The sequence below is a fragment of the Coenobita brevimanus genome, chromosome 84, assembly GCF_032717465.1.
Source record: "Coenobita brevimanus isolate Jiangsu-jjx chromosome 84, ASM3271746v2, whole genome shotgun sequence".
In the NCBI taxonomy this organism is placed as follows: domain Eukaryota; kingdom Metazoa; phylum Arthropoda; class Malacostraca; order Decapoda; family Coenobitidae; genus Coenobita; species Coenobita brevimanus.
In genome coordinates, this window is record NC_137037.1 from 16,031,143 (window position 1) to 16,044,172 (window position 13,030).

Below are 13,030 nucleotides of genomic sequence, written 5' to 3' on the forward strand. Positions count from 1 at the left end.
ATAGCAACAACATAACGTTTGAATATTTTCTTTGCTGTAAAAGGATTAATAGAGACACTAACCATTTCTAACACAACCGCTGCTACTCTCCCTTCTACCCATACTACCACTACTCTATCATTTCTAACATTATCACTGATACTGTTACCTCTGCAACCAGGCATTCTCTCACCATTTCTGGTACTTCCAACAGTACAACAACATCTATCACTACCATCCATATCCTTACTACTTCCATCACATCCAAAGATGCAACTGCCCCAGTCACAACCCCCCACTACCCCTATCATTTCTAACGTTACCACAAATATCTTTGTCACTACCGCAACTGCAGCGGCAAACCTACTCACATCGTTGGAAAGTATGTGGAAAAGCAACAGGAATTGCTTAAATTGCTTTCCTCAAAATTCTCCTATGTTTTGACGGTTATTCCCTCTCTATCGCTTAGTCATTAACAGCAGCATTCAGAGCGGGACCTTAGTTCATTATTATGAATACCAACCTAGACAGGTCTACACTGACTCGCAAAGGTCTGGTATGAGACTGGTGTTAATAGTAGTACTGACTGTACGTAATGTGCCCTGACATGGAAATACCGTAGACTGTGGATGGAAGCAAGTTTTCCTGCCAGGAGGAAAACTGAAAAACAGGGAAAACCTGATGGAGGAAACCTGAAAAACAGGGAAAACCTGATAACTACCATGTAAAGACGAGAAACAACGATAAACACCCAGAGCAACGAAGAAAGTAAGGTGGCAAAGTGAGGAATAGCGACAATTACTGTGAAAGCACTACAATAGGAAAACTGTACCATGAAAACGGAGAAAGTATTAAGACATGAAATACTGAAAATTATTGAAATAAATCAGACTTAGCGGGAGAATCACCCCAAAGAAAACAAGAAACATGAAAGGGGAAAAAAGGGAGCAATTAAATTAACCTATGAACCTAATGATTAACCAAAGAGCTGCTATAAACATGGTAAGAGATGACTGCATCAAGAATGACAATTTGGGGTTTCGAAACCGACTTGAATGTGAAGAGGAAACAGAGAGAGGAAACGGTAAGAGAAGAATTAGGATCTTGATACAGCCTGCGAGAAGAGCCGTGACAAGACAAAAAATAAAAATAAAGGCAAGCCCTTCAGCTGGAGGACGATGACTACTAGAATTTATTACTGTGAAAAACATCAAAAACTGCCGATCAAAGGCAAGGTGTAACAACGAACTCCATCAGAAGAAAAAACGACGAAAATAATCCGAACAGCAGAAAAAGCACGAGATATGATAGAGAAACCACAAACATTTTCATAAAAATGCATAAGCAGCAAGCAGTGACGTGAAAAACAGCCTGAATTACCGTGAAATTGCGTTAACTGCAGAGAAAGAGCGAAAAACAGCGAGATACGAAGCGAAAAGGCTTGAAACAGCGAGAATCAGCGTGAATGCGTGAGAACAAACGCAAGATTCTGTAATTAACCTAAACGAAATCACTTAGAGAAAGGGCAGAGGTTTAGAAGAGAGATGAATATGGAGTTGATACCGAGTGAAACGGTATTTGGCATCTGATACAGAATATGAACAAAAACGGGGTAGACATTGAAAATGACGGCGAGAAACGAAGTGTATTTTTGTCAGAGAGTGAAAACAGAGAAATATCGTGGAAAATACAAACAGAATAAAGAAAATTCACCAGAAAAGGACGAGACAGAAAAGTTCCTCCCCCTCAACAAAAAAAAAAAAAAAAAAAAAAAAAAGTTGCTGTAGGCTAGCGAAAGCAGCACGAAGAGGTTAGTCATTTTACGAGGCATTTTGTGGTTTTGCAATGAATGGTCAATATACAATTCACAATCCCTTCGCTCTACCGGCATATTTATGGATGTGGAAGTGGACAAGTCCGTCTTTCGCTCACTAACGTTTTTCGGAGGCGAGAAGCTTCACTCAAACAGATTTCAACGGCGTCCAGTATTAAGGCTCTGATGATCCCAATCTGTCTAGTATTTTTGTACTTATTCCATCTCATCCTTAGTCCATCTTAGGATTCAGTATAAAAAGACATCATTGTACGAAAAGGTAAATTGGATTTGTTCACGCCTTTTTTCTAGTAGGCATCTCCCCCAGGCTGAATGAAGTTGCCTGACGGTGAAAAATAAATAAATATATAAAAACTCTTCGGGCTGAAGAGGTTATGATTTCTCATATCCTTTAATGGTAACATCATAAAAAACAGCGAGAAAATATGAGAAACGGCGTGATGTTGCGAGGCATTTCTAGGCTTTGCGAGGCGTGGCGCATGGTAGTGCTCAAAATGGCCACTTTGGGAAAACTGGCGACGTAATGCCAAGAGCGACTGTGAGGTGTAGGTCCTGATATCAGCGTGATCCAGTGGCCAAAAAGAGGAAATGGGTGGAAATTGCACGAAACAGTGGCAAAGTGATTTATGTACTGGAGTGCAAGGAGGGAGATATAACATGAAATTGCATTGGGAGAAAAAGTGGGAAATGTTAGGATACAAGGAAAAATTGGGAGATAATGTGAATACCCAGAAGAAGCGAAAAATTGGAACATATCGCGATGTAACTAGAATTCCAAGAAAAAAGAAGGAAATTATATTATATAATGAGAAATAGCGTTAAACAGCTGGATACATCAAGAAAATAAGACATGCAGGGCACCAGGTTGAGAGAGGCGCCGATATTACGCAGGGAGTATTCTGAATTGCAGGGATGTTCTGTGTAATCTGCAAAATCAGCCCGAGAAACCCAGGCAAAACAGGATTTTTTTTTTTCCATGCTATGAGAAGTTATAAAGAAAAATTGTGAGCTGGAGGGATAGAGCGAAGACTTTCAAAAAATAATGAGAAATTAAGGGGTGTAGCGAGAAATTACGTTAAATGCTGGTGTATGGCCAACAGGAAACTACAGTGCGGTGAATATATGGAAATAGCAAAAATTTGGGGGATTTAACGTGAAATACAAAGCAATATCAGAAATCTAAGGTGAATAGCGAAAATAGCGATATACTTGAAAATATAACCTGAAATACCGGGACAGGAGCATAAAATTCCAGGAAATAAAGATAAACAGAGGGATATTGTAAGGCCAAACAATATGAAATAGCAGTGTTATATATTCTGACGGTAGCATGAAAAATAAACAAATATACTATATATATATATATATATATATATATATATATATATATATATATATATATATATATATATATAGATAGATATATATATATATATATATATATATATATATATATATATATATATATATATATATATATATATATATATATATAATGCTAATCTTTGCAGTACGAGAGTTCCTTCCAACTATTAACAAAATCATCCAGACATGGGAAGAATCATATAGGATAATAAAGACATCAGTGTACTGGAATGGTAAAAGTGCAAACGTCAGAGAAAAGTAAACAAAGAAGAGTGTGTTGTGTCTCTGGGTAATTGAGAGAGAGAGAGAGAGAGAGAGAGAGAGAGAGAGAGAGAGAGAGAGAGAATGGTAGTTTTTGCATACAAATAGAAGAAATAGAAGTGTGGAGGAAGTGAGGGAATCGGATGTTGTTTTCAGCCTAGTCGAATCTGAAACCTGAACTCGGTAGACTGAAGGCTGATAGTGTCCTCCCCCTTTAGTCCACCGTCCTTCTTCCGGGTTCTCCAAATTCAGGGACTCAATTCGAAAGATTCAAGTTCAGGAACACAAGCGCAAGATATGTAGTTGCATACATATACACAACAGCCCTCTTTGGCTTTAAAATGAGTATAGAAAAAGTAGAAGGATACAGAGTAGGGTGTGCTGTTAGTTGTCTCAGACAGTTGAGTCTTAGGATGAGAATGTGCGGTTTAGAGAAGGAGAGGTGGTGCATAACTGAGAGAAAGCTGTAGGAAAGTATGCCAATGTTGCAAAAATGAAGTGGGTAAGACAGTGGTTCCAGGCATATCGCTTAGTCATCACCAAAAGAGGGGTGGATGGCTGGGGCTTTGATGGTCCCCCCTCCCCCAGCCATTTTATTTTTTTGCTTGTTTAAATTTTGAACCGGAAGTGTAGTGTGTAATGTGCGTGTACTTTGGTGTTGACTGTTAGAGGACCGTGTACTGGAGAGCATGCTGGCCTCCTCTCTGGTGTTACAAAAATACAGAAAAAGTTCAGCAAATGGGGATCGTCAGAAGCTAGTCCCGAGGGATGATGAAACAGGAGCTCCAGCTCTCTCTGTCATCAGCTTTCAATCCACCTTAGGAGTACTGCCCTGCACCACTGGTGCTACGGTTTACTCCCTGTTTTGCTGTCCTGGGTAGAGGATTTTGCTTTGGTGTGGCACTAAAATGAAATGTCAAGAATAGAGCCTGGGAGATAGGACTGCTGAGGAATGTGTGTGGAGTGCGAAAAATGGACTGGATAAGGATAATACTGTATGGTTCGTGAAAAATGCGGAGTAAGGAAGTCTGGACTCCAGAGTTGAAGACAGTGTGCTTTGACAGTATGCTGATGTGGTGAATGTATGCGAACAGAGTGGTGGAAAGGGTATATCTGAACGAGTTTGAAGTTGGTAGACCAAAATGAAGATGGACAGATATGATAAATGAGTGTGTGAGAAAGGAGTGGTATGGCAGGTGAAGAGGCTAGGGAACTGCAAGAGAAACAGCTGGCAGGATGAATTTTGTGCGGAGAACTGTACGACCAAGGTTAGGGAAGTTTTTTAAATATGACAGTCATCGGATTGACTCTATTGGATATGCGGATGAGAAGCTGCGTGTGGAATAAGGTGTACCTATCCAGTGGTGCCAGGAGTCAGGGGGCTTGAATGGTGAGTGAATGGGAGTGTGACCCACTCATCTGGGAAAACTTTGCTTAATATCTTATTCTATCATTTTTTTTTCTGGCTTTCTGGGCCTTACTTTATGCCATCCATGGGTAAGAAAGACTTGCATTGATGATGATAATGATGTCTTTTCCATATTTTGTGGTTCTTATCTAAGGAGGTTTGTTTTGATGATGTAGCCTATTTCTCATAATTCCAGCAACTTTTTTTTTTTTGCGTCTTTTTCCTTCATTTGCTTTTCCCACATTGCGGGAACATTGCTAAAATGCTGCAATTTTATTGGTCTCCTTCTTTAGGACTTTTTTTTTTTCACTATTATCCTGATGAGGGAATAGTTTGACTGCAGTCATGATTTTTTTATGTTAGCTGTGTGTGTGTGTGTGTGTGTGTGTGTGTGTGTGTGTGTGTGTGTGTGTGTGTGTGTGTGTGTGTGTGTGTGTGAATAAAATATAACTCATGACATCATTTCCTGTGTCTCACCCTATCTTTTTTATTTTACTTGTCATCCTTCTCATTTTCTCCTCCTCCCTTTTCCCGTAAAGTTCTCATCCATCTTATTGGTTTCCCTTTCCAATTCACTCTCATCTCTGCCTCCTTAATATTTTCTTTGCCCCCTTTTCTTCTTCCTCTTTCCCCTTTATCCCTTCCCCCACTCTCCCTCTCGCTCGGCTTCTGATCCGTATTTTTAATTTTCCACCTCATTATGAAATTTTGCCTGCTTCATAAGACGCCTTGCTAATAACAGCATTGAGAACCTGGCTTTTTTCTCGTGTATTTGTTGTATGATAACAGTCTGAAATATCGCATCGCTTCAACATCAACCTTTTTCACTGAACATACTGACATACTTTCATTGATCCTGCCCACCCTGCACATCAATACAAGCTAATCCCAGCCATTTCTTTGTTCCTCACCACCATTTCTTTTAGCACACATTCACTTCTGGAGGATATTTGAGCTAACTATTTGTACTGTCTGACACTAATCCTAACACATCCATTTTCACTGGGCATACTTTCCCGCACCAGCCACACCGCCCACCAACATACCATTTCATCCCACTGATTTCCTTGCTTTCCAGCCTATTTCCATACCCCCTATGACGGTATTATGGCGCAAAGCAGATCAAATGGTCAACGGATTTCTTTCACTTCCCTGACTCTGCCTCCCTGTTGACATTACTGTTTTTAACTAAGTTTCTGCCTCTCCTCCTTTCTTCATTCTTATATTTTCTTTTCTCACTGTTAGTTTTATTCCCTTCTTTGTTTGTTCCACCTCATTTTGTATTTTTTTCATTGTCTATCCTATCTCTTTCATTCAATTCTCTCCTCCTTATATCGACTTCTGTTCGCTCCTCCTCCTTTAATTATTTTCCTCAGCATATCTCCCTCCACTCTCATTCTTTTCTTTCTCTTTCTTTCCCTTTCACTTTCTTATCCTAGTTTATCCACTTTTTATTTTTTTCTAATTCTCTTCCCTCTCTCTCTCTTCATCGATTTCTTTCGTTTACCTCACTTCTTCCTGCTTTTGCTCTCTCTCTCTCTCTCTCTCTCTCTCTCTCTCTCTCTCTCTCTCTCTCTCTCTCTCTCCACTTTATTCACATTACCCTTTTCTTTAACTATGTATTTACATTCTTTTTTCCTCTGTCTCATTTCTCTTCTTCTCCTCTCTCCTTCCCCTTCCTATCTTCCTTCTCTCTCCTATTTATCTTCATCAAAGTCTCAGCAATAACAATTCTGTATCTCCTTCCTGTTAATTTTCTCTTCTTACAATAGGATCGGTCATGTGTGTGTTAATTATGATGTAGACCGCGAGGCTGTGTGTGTGTGTGTGTGTGTGTGTGTGTGTGTGTGTGTGTGTGTGTGTGAGAGAGAGAGAGAGAGAGAGAGAGAGAGAGAGAGAGAGAGAGAGAGAGAGAGAGAGAGAGAGAGAGAGAGAGAGACTAATTGATTCTAAGAAAGAAAGAAGAGCGTTGGATGAAAATCGGGTAACAGTGGGTTCGGAATAAAGGATTGGAAAGGAGGGAGTTTTTTTTTTTTTTCTTTAATAAGAGAACAGAGGAAGGAAAAACAAATTAATAAAAAAAAAATTATCCATACACCGGATTACTTTTGTCCTCTGTTCATAAAATATCTGTATCAGTTAGACTTGAACAGCTGTGGGTTGAAGTTTGGAGGGAAACAACTCTGAGGAAACGAGTTCCGGAGAGATGCATTTCGGGGAATGAAAGAATTCTGATAGGCAGAAGTTCAGTAATATGGCTGAGTGACATTCCAGTCATGAGCGCTACTAGATGCCCGTGAGGCACCATGGTGGAGAGGTGGCACCAAGAACGCAACTTCGTCTGAGCCTTTGCCATAAAAATATCTGTAAAATAATGCAAGGGAGGCAACATTCCTTCCTACGAATCTGGCAATATCTGTCTATTAGTATATTGTGTATATTTAGTCTTACTAGCATTAAATGAGACAAGGTTGTTTTGCCCCCATTCACTGATCGTAGATAGTTCTTGATTTATGGAGATGGCTGTACTGAGTTGAGAGGTAGAGATATTAGACTTTGTAAATGGGTGTCTTAGTGTGAATGAACTATGTAGTGTTGAGTCATCTGCATATGAGTGGATGGGATTGTGGGTGACAGATAAGAGATCATTAATATGAACCAGGAATAGGGTTGGCGCCAGAACTGATCCCTGCGGCACGCTGGCGTTAATTGCGTGGAAAATGGAATATACATCATCTACTTTTACTCTTACTTTCCTGTCACTAAGATATGAGGAAATCAAGGGAACAAAAGACATTAGACCATAACAAGGGAGCCTGGACAACAGGGAATGGTGCCATACTCTATTGAAAGCTTTAGAAATATGAAGGGAACAGCACTGTGAAACCGAAGGGGTAGGGGAGAAAGGCGAGTCAAAGGGGTAGAAAGGAAAGCCAAAAGCAACATATACTGTATTTATATTTGTTCTTTCAAGGTTGATTTATGAAATGCAAGTTGGTATATAAAAGGATATTGTACTCTCCTCTTAGCTGGCGAATGCTCGTGTGTTGCGGGAACGGCCAAGTAAGCATTATCATTAATTACCTCGCATTTTTTCTCCTTCCTACGACTAGTTTCAAAGTATATAGTGTTCGTTTTTTACCTACGTTGATTGCTTGATTATTATATCCATGAGTCGTGCAGAAGTTTTGCAATCCTCACTCCAGCACACTGACCCGTCTCTGTTACTACCAAGGTGAGAGTCAACGGAAACAAATATACTGACCACCATGCAGATTTAGAGCGTTTGCCCCTTCACCACGGGCGTGACGTTATTTCTATTACTGCGACGTTTTTCACAGACACGTGTAGGAGTTTGATTCGTGAAGATGAGGTACCTTTATGATGAGGACGTCATTTGTGTTTATAGAGAGATACGAAAGGGACAGACTGACAGGAAATACTAGAGAAATAAAAAGACGAAGGATGAAATGCAGAAACGAAGGTGAGCAAAAAAAAAGAAGAGTAGGACATGAAAGGGAAAGAGTGACACGACAGAAAAAATTACAGGGACATTATAGAAACAAAATTAAAGATGGCTACCATCCACAAGTGAATACAAGTCCGCTTCCACACATTTGCAGGACACTGACTTATTTCAGTGTAAAATACCTTAATGATTAATGAACATAAACGTAGGCTCGTAACCTTTGTGTGTTGCGTGGTTTGGCCTTTGAATCCAGCAAAGAATCAGGTAAATTAAAAATGAAAAACGCGTCTGGGGATTTTGCGCAGAGAACAGTTATACAAAGTTTGAAGCGAACTGGTGTAGATTTAAAACAATGGCATTAATCTGAGAAGGGGCTAGAAGAAAATACATGAGAAAGAATGAATCAACCGGGCATATACGCAAACATAGTATTTCTCGAACATATTGGAGAGAGAGAGAGAGACAGAGAGAGAGAGAGAGAGAGAGAGAGAGAGAGAGAGAGAGAGAGAGAGGTATTGATACAGATATAGATAAAGATATATATATCCAACAGAGACACAGAAATGGGAAATGGGAGAAACAAATAAAGGACGAAATGGCAATGGACGAGACATGAAAAAAGGAGGGAAGGGCTGGAAACATTTCAGAACCTACATGTTGTGACCATGAAAATATTGGTTATGGTTGTGCAGGTATATGAGTATTGGCCAACTTCTGGCCAGATGCAACCACACACCTTTCACACAGTATCATTAACCTTTCAGAGCTCTCTCTCTCTCTCTCTCTCTCTCTCTCTCTCTCTCTCTCTCTCTCTCCTCTACCAGACGCATTTTTCAACTTAATAAACCCATCCTGTAGTAACACTGGTATATGATGATCATATCCAACCCAATTCAAACAGTCTCTGGTTAGGTGAATGGATTTTTCCGGAAACTGTAATAATAGTGCGATTAAGATGTCCTCGGGATGAAGGGTTTGAGTCCATATTATGATTTCCCTTCTATTCTTCCTCGTCCTCGTCCTTGTCCTCCTCTCCTCCTCCTCCTCCTCCTCCTCCTCGTCTTTATTCGTTTTCAGTTCATCAGTTTCTCTTTCATTCTAGACTTCCATCATCACAATTTTGTAGCATGGCAAGTCACAGACTTTCATCACAACATACCATATTATAAAAACATTTCCCGATATCTTACACACGCAGTATCTTTATGCTTCATTGCTCTTTTCCTCTCTCTCTCTCTCTCTCTCTCTCTCTCTCTCTCTCTCTCTCCTCTTCTGTCTTTCTATATCCCTTTCAGGTAGTCTCCCAACATTCATTTTCTCCTGCCAAGTATTTTCCCTCTCTCTTCATTAGCTTTCCTCCTATACCATCTTCCATTTCACACACCACACTCTCCAATTTTTGGATTCATTTCCATATTTTTTTTTCTTTTCACATAAGTTTTTTTTTTTTTCAATAGTTATCTAGCCAATTTCCTCTCTCCCCTTCCTTCGCCTATCGCCCCCCCCCCCCATTTTTTACCTCTCTCTCACCTCTCTCTCTCTCTCTCTCTCTCTCTTTTACCAGCCGATTTTTTTCAAAGTAATAAACAGATTTATTTGCCACAGTGTAAAATGGTGGTCGTATCCGACCCAGTTCAAACAGGCTCTTGAAAGCTGAACAAAATTATCTGGAAATTATAATAATAGCATCATTAAGAAAGCACTGGGGATGAACGACTTCAGTCCATTTAGATTTCCCTCCTCCTCCTCTTCCTCCTCTTTATTCGTTTTCATTTCATCAGTTTCTCTTTCTTTCTCAACTTCCATCATCTCAGCTTTCTCGTGCAGGAAGTCACAATCTTTCATCACCACATACCATCTTATAAAACACATTTCCTAATATCTTACAAACCCAATACCTTTCTGCTTTATTGCAATCTCTCTCTCTCTCTCTCTCTCTCTCTCTCTCTCTCTCTCTCTCTCTCTCTCTCTCTCTCATAACATCCTTTGCTTTGTGTCACCTTGTCTTTTTATCGTACTTTTCATCTTTCTCATTTCTTCCCCTCTCGCTTTCTTCCCTAGTTCACTCTCTGATCTCTACCTTTTTAACGTTTTCTCTCCACCGTTTTCCTATTCCTGTTTCCTTTTTTATCATCCCCCCTCCCCCTCTCTTCCCCTCCCTCAGCTTCTTATCCGTATTTTTAATTTTCCACCTCACTATGAAATTTTGCCTCCTTTATAAGACGCCATGATAATAACAGCATCGCGAACCTGCCTTTTCTTCCTGTATTTGTTATTCGAGAGCATTCTGACATATCATTACTCCAACAACACCCCTTTTCACTGGACATACGGTACTTTCATTGATCCTGCCATGCACCACGCACACCAATACCAGCTCATCCCAGTCATTTCTTTGACCCTCACGACCATTTCTTTGTTTCTGACAATCATTTCGTTAACCACACACCTTCACTCATAGAGGATATTTCACCGCAGTCAGAAGCTAAACCTAAAACAACCATTTTCACTGGACATACTTTCAAGCACCAGCCACGCCGCCAACCAACATACCAATCCATCCCACTCATTTCCTGGTTCACCAGGATTATTTTCGTACCCCGTATGACGGTATTATGGCGCAGTTCAGTACAAGTGGTCAACGGACTTCTTTCATTTCATTGACTCTGCCTCCATATTGACATCATTCTTTCAGTTTCCCTGTTAGCTTCTCTTCCATCTTTTTTCGTTTTCACCCTCCAGATACATTCCCCCTCCCTTCCTTACCTTTCCTCCCAACTCAGTTCCTATCTCCACTCCTTTCTTCATAATCATATTTTCTCTTCTCCCTGTTACTTTCATTCCAATCTTTGCTTTTCCACCTCATGTTGTATTTCTTTTATTATCTATCGTATCACTTTTACTTTCTTAATTCTCTTCTGCCCTGTATTCCGCCTCCCGTTCCCTCCTCCCCCTTTAATTCTTTTCCTCTCATCTCTCCCTCCACTCTTATTGTCTTCTTTCCCCTCTCTTTCCCTTTCTTTCCATTTCACTTTATCGAAAAAGCTTATCCACTTTTGATTTTTCATTCTCTTCCCTCTTCCTCTCTTCATCGATTTCCTCCGTTTACCTCCTCTCTCTCTCTCTCTCTCTCTCTCTCTCTCTCTCTCTCATTTTATTCACATTACTCTGTTCTTTAACTATGTATTTGCATTCATTTTCAACTATCTCATTTCTCCTCCTCTCTCTCTGTTTCCGTTTCTTTTCTTCCTTGCCTCTCCTTTTTATATTCCTCAAAGACTCATCAATGATAGCTCTTTATCTCTTTCCTATTATTTCTCTTTCTACAATAGGATTGGTCATGTGTGTATTAACTGTGATGTAGACCGTGAGGCTGTGTGTGTGTGTGTGTGTGTGTGTGTGTGTGTGTGTGTGTGTGTGTGTGTGTGTGTGTGTGTGTGTGCGTGCGTGCGTGCGTGCGTGCGTGCGTGCGTGCGTGCGTGTGTGTGTGTGTGTGTGTGTGTGTGTGTGTGTGTGTGTGTGTGTGTGTGTGTGTGTGTGTGAGAGAGAGAGACTAGAATTGAATCTAAGAAGGAAAACAGAGCGGTGGTAGAAAACGGGGGAACACTGGGTTGGGAAGAAAGGAATAAAAAGGAGGGAAGGCAAGATGAACAGCACTGTGAAGGCGATGAAGTAGGGGAGAAAGGTGTGTCAATGTTTCCACACATTTACAGGTCACTAACTTGTTTCAGTGTAAAATACCCTGATGATTAATGAACATAAACGTAGGCTCGTAAACTTTGTGTGTTTGCTTGGTTTGGCCTTTGAATCCATCAGAGCCTCAGGTAAATAAAAATGAAAAAGGCGTCTGGGGATATTTGCTCAAGGATCAGTTTAACAAGTCTGAAGCGAACTCGTGTAGATTTGAAGGAATGGCATTAATCTGAAAAGTGGTTAGAAAAAAGACATAGGAAAGAATGAAGCAACTGGGCAAATACTCAGAGACAGTGTTTCTCCAACATGTTGTGGGGAAAGAGAGAGAGAGAGAATATGTAATTGGATAAAAACGGAAGAGGGGACGAAAAAGAATGCTAGTAGTTACTGAAAGGTAACTGAGGATGGGCAAGATATAAATATATATATATATATATATATATATATATATATATATCTATATATATATATATATATATATATATATATATATACCTAGGCTGCTTCCCCCAAGGAAAGGGAGGTAGCCGAGACAGGACGACTCACTCTCCATTTACTCATCCATTCAAACACATTCATTCGCATCTTAGCCCCAAAGGGGAGAACGGACAGATCCTCACCGCATCACACCGCACAAGGGTCAACTGCGCAATGCAAGCAGTGACATCCACAGCAGGGCCCGACAGCAGAACTGGTTTACCCCTGCCACATCATAACAGACCCATCCCCTTACCCGCACCTTATATATATAAGAAATAGAAGAGGTATGAAAAAAGGAAGGGCTGGAAATATTGCAGAAGCTACATGCTGGGGCCATAAAAACAATGGTTGTGGTTGTGAAGGTATGTAAGTATTAGCCAACCTCTGGCCAGATGCAGTCACACACCTCTAACACCTCTAACTCTCTCTCTCTCTCTCTCTCTCTCTCTCATTCTCTCTTCTACCAGCCGACTTTTTCAACTTAATAAACGTTTTCAGTGGTAACACTGTTAAGTGATGATCATATCCAACCCAGTTCAAA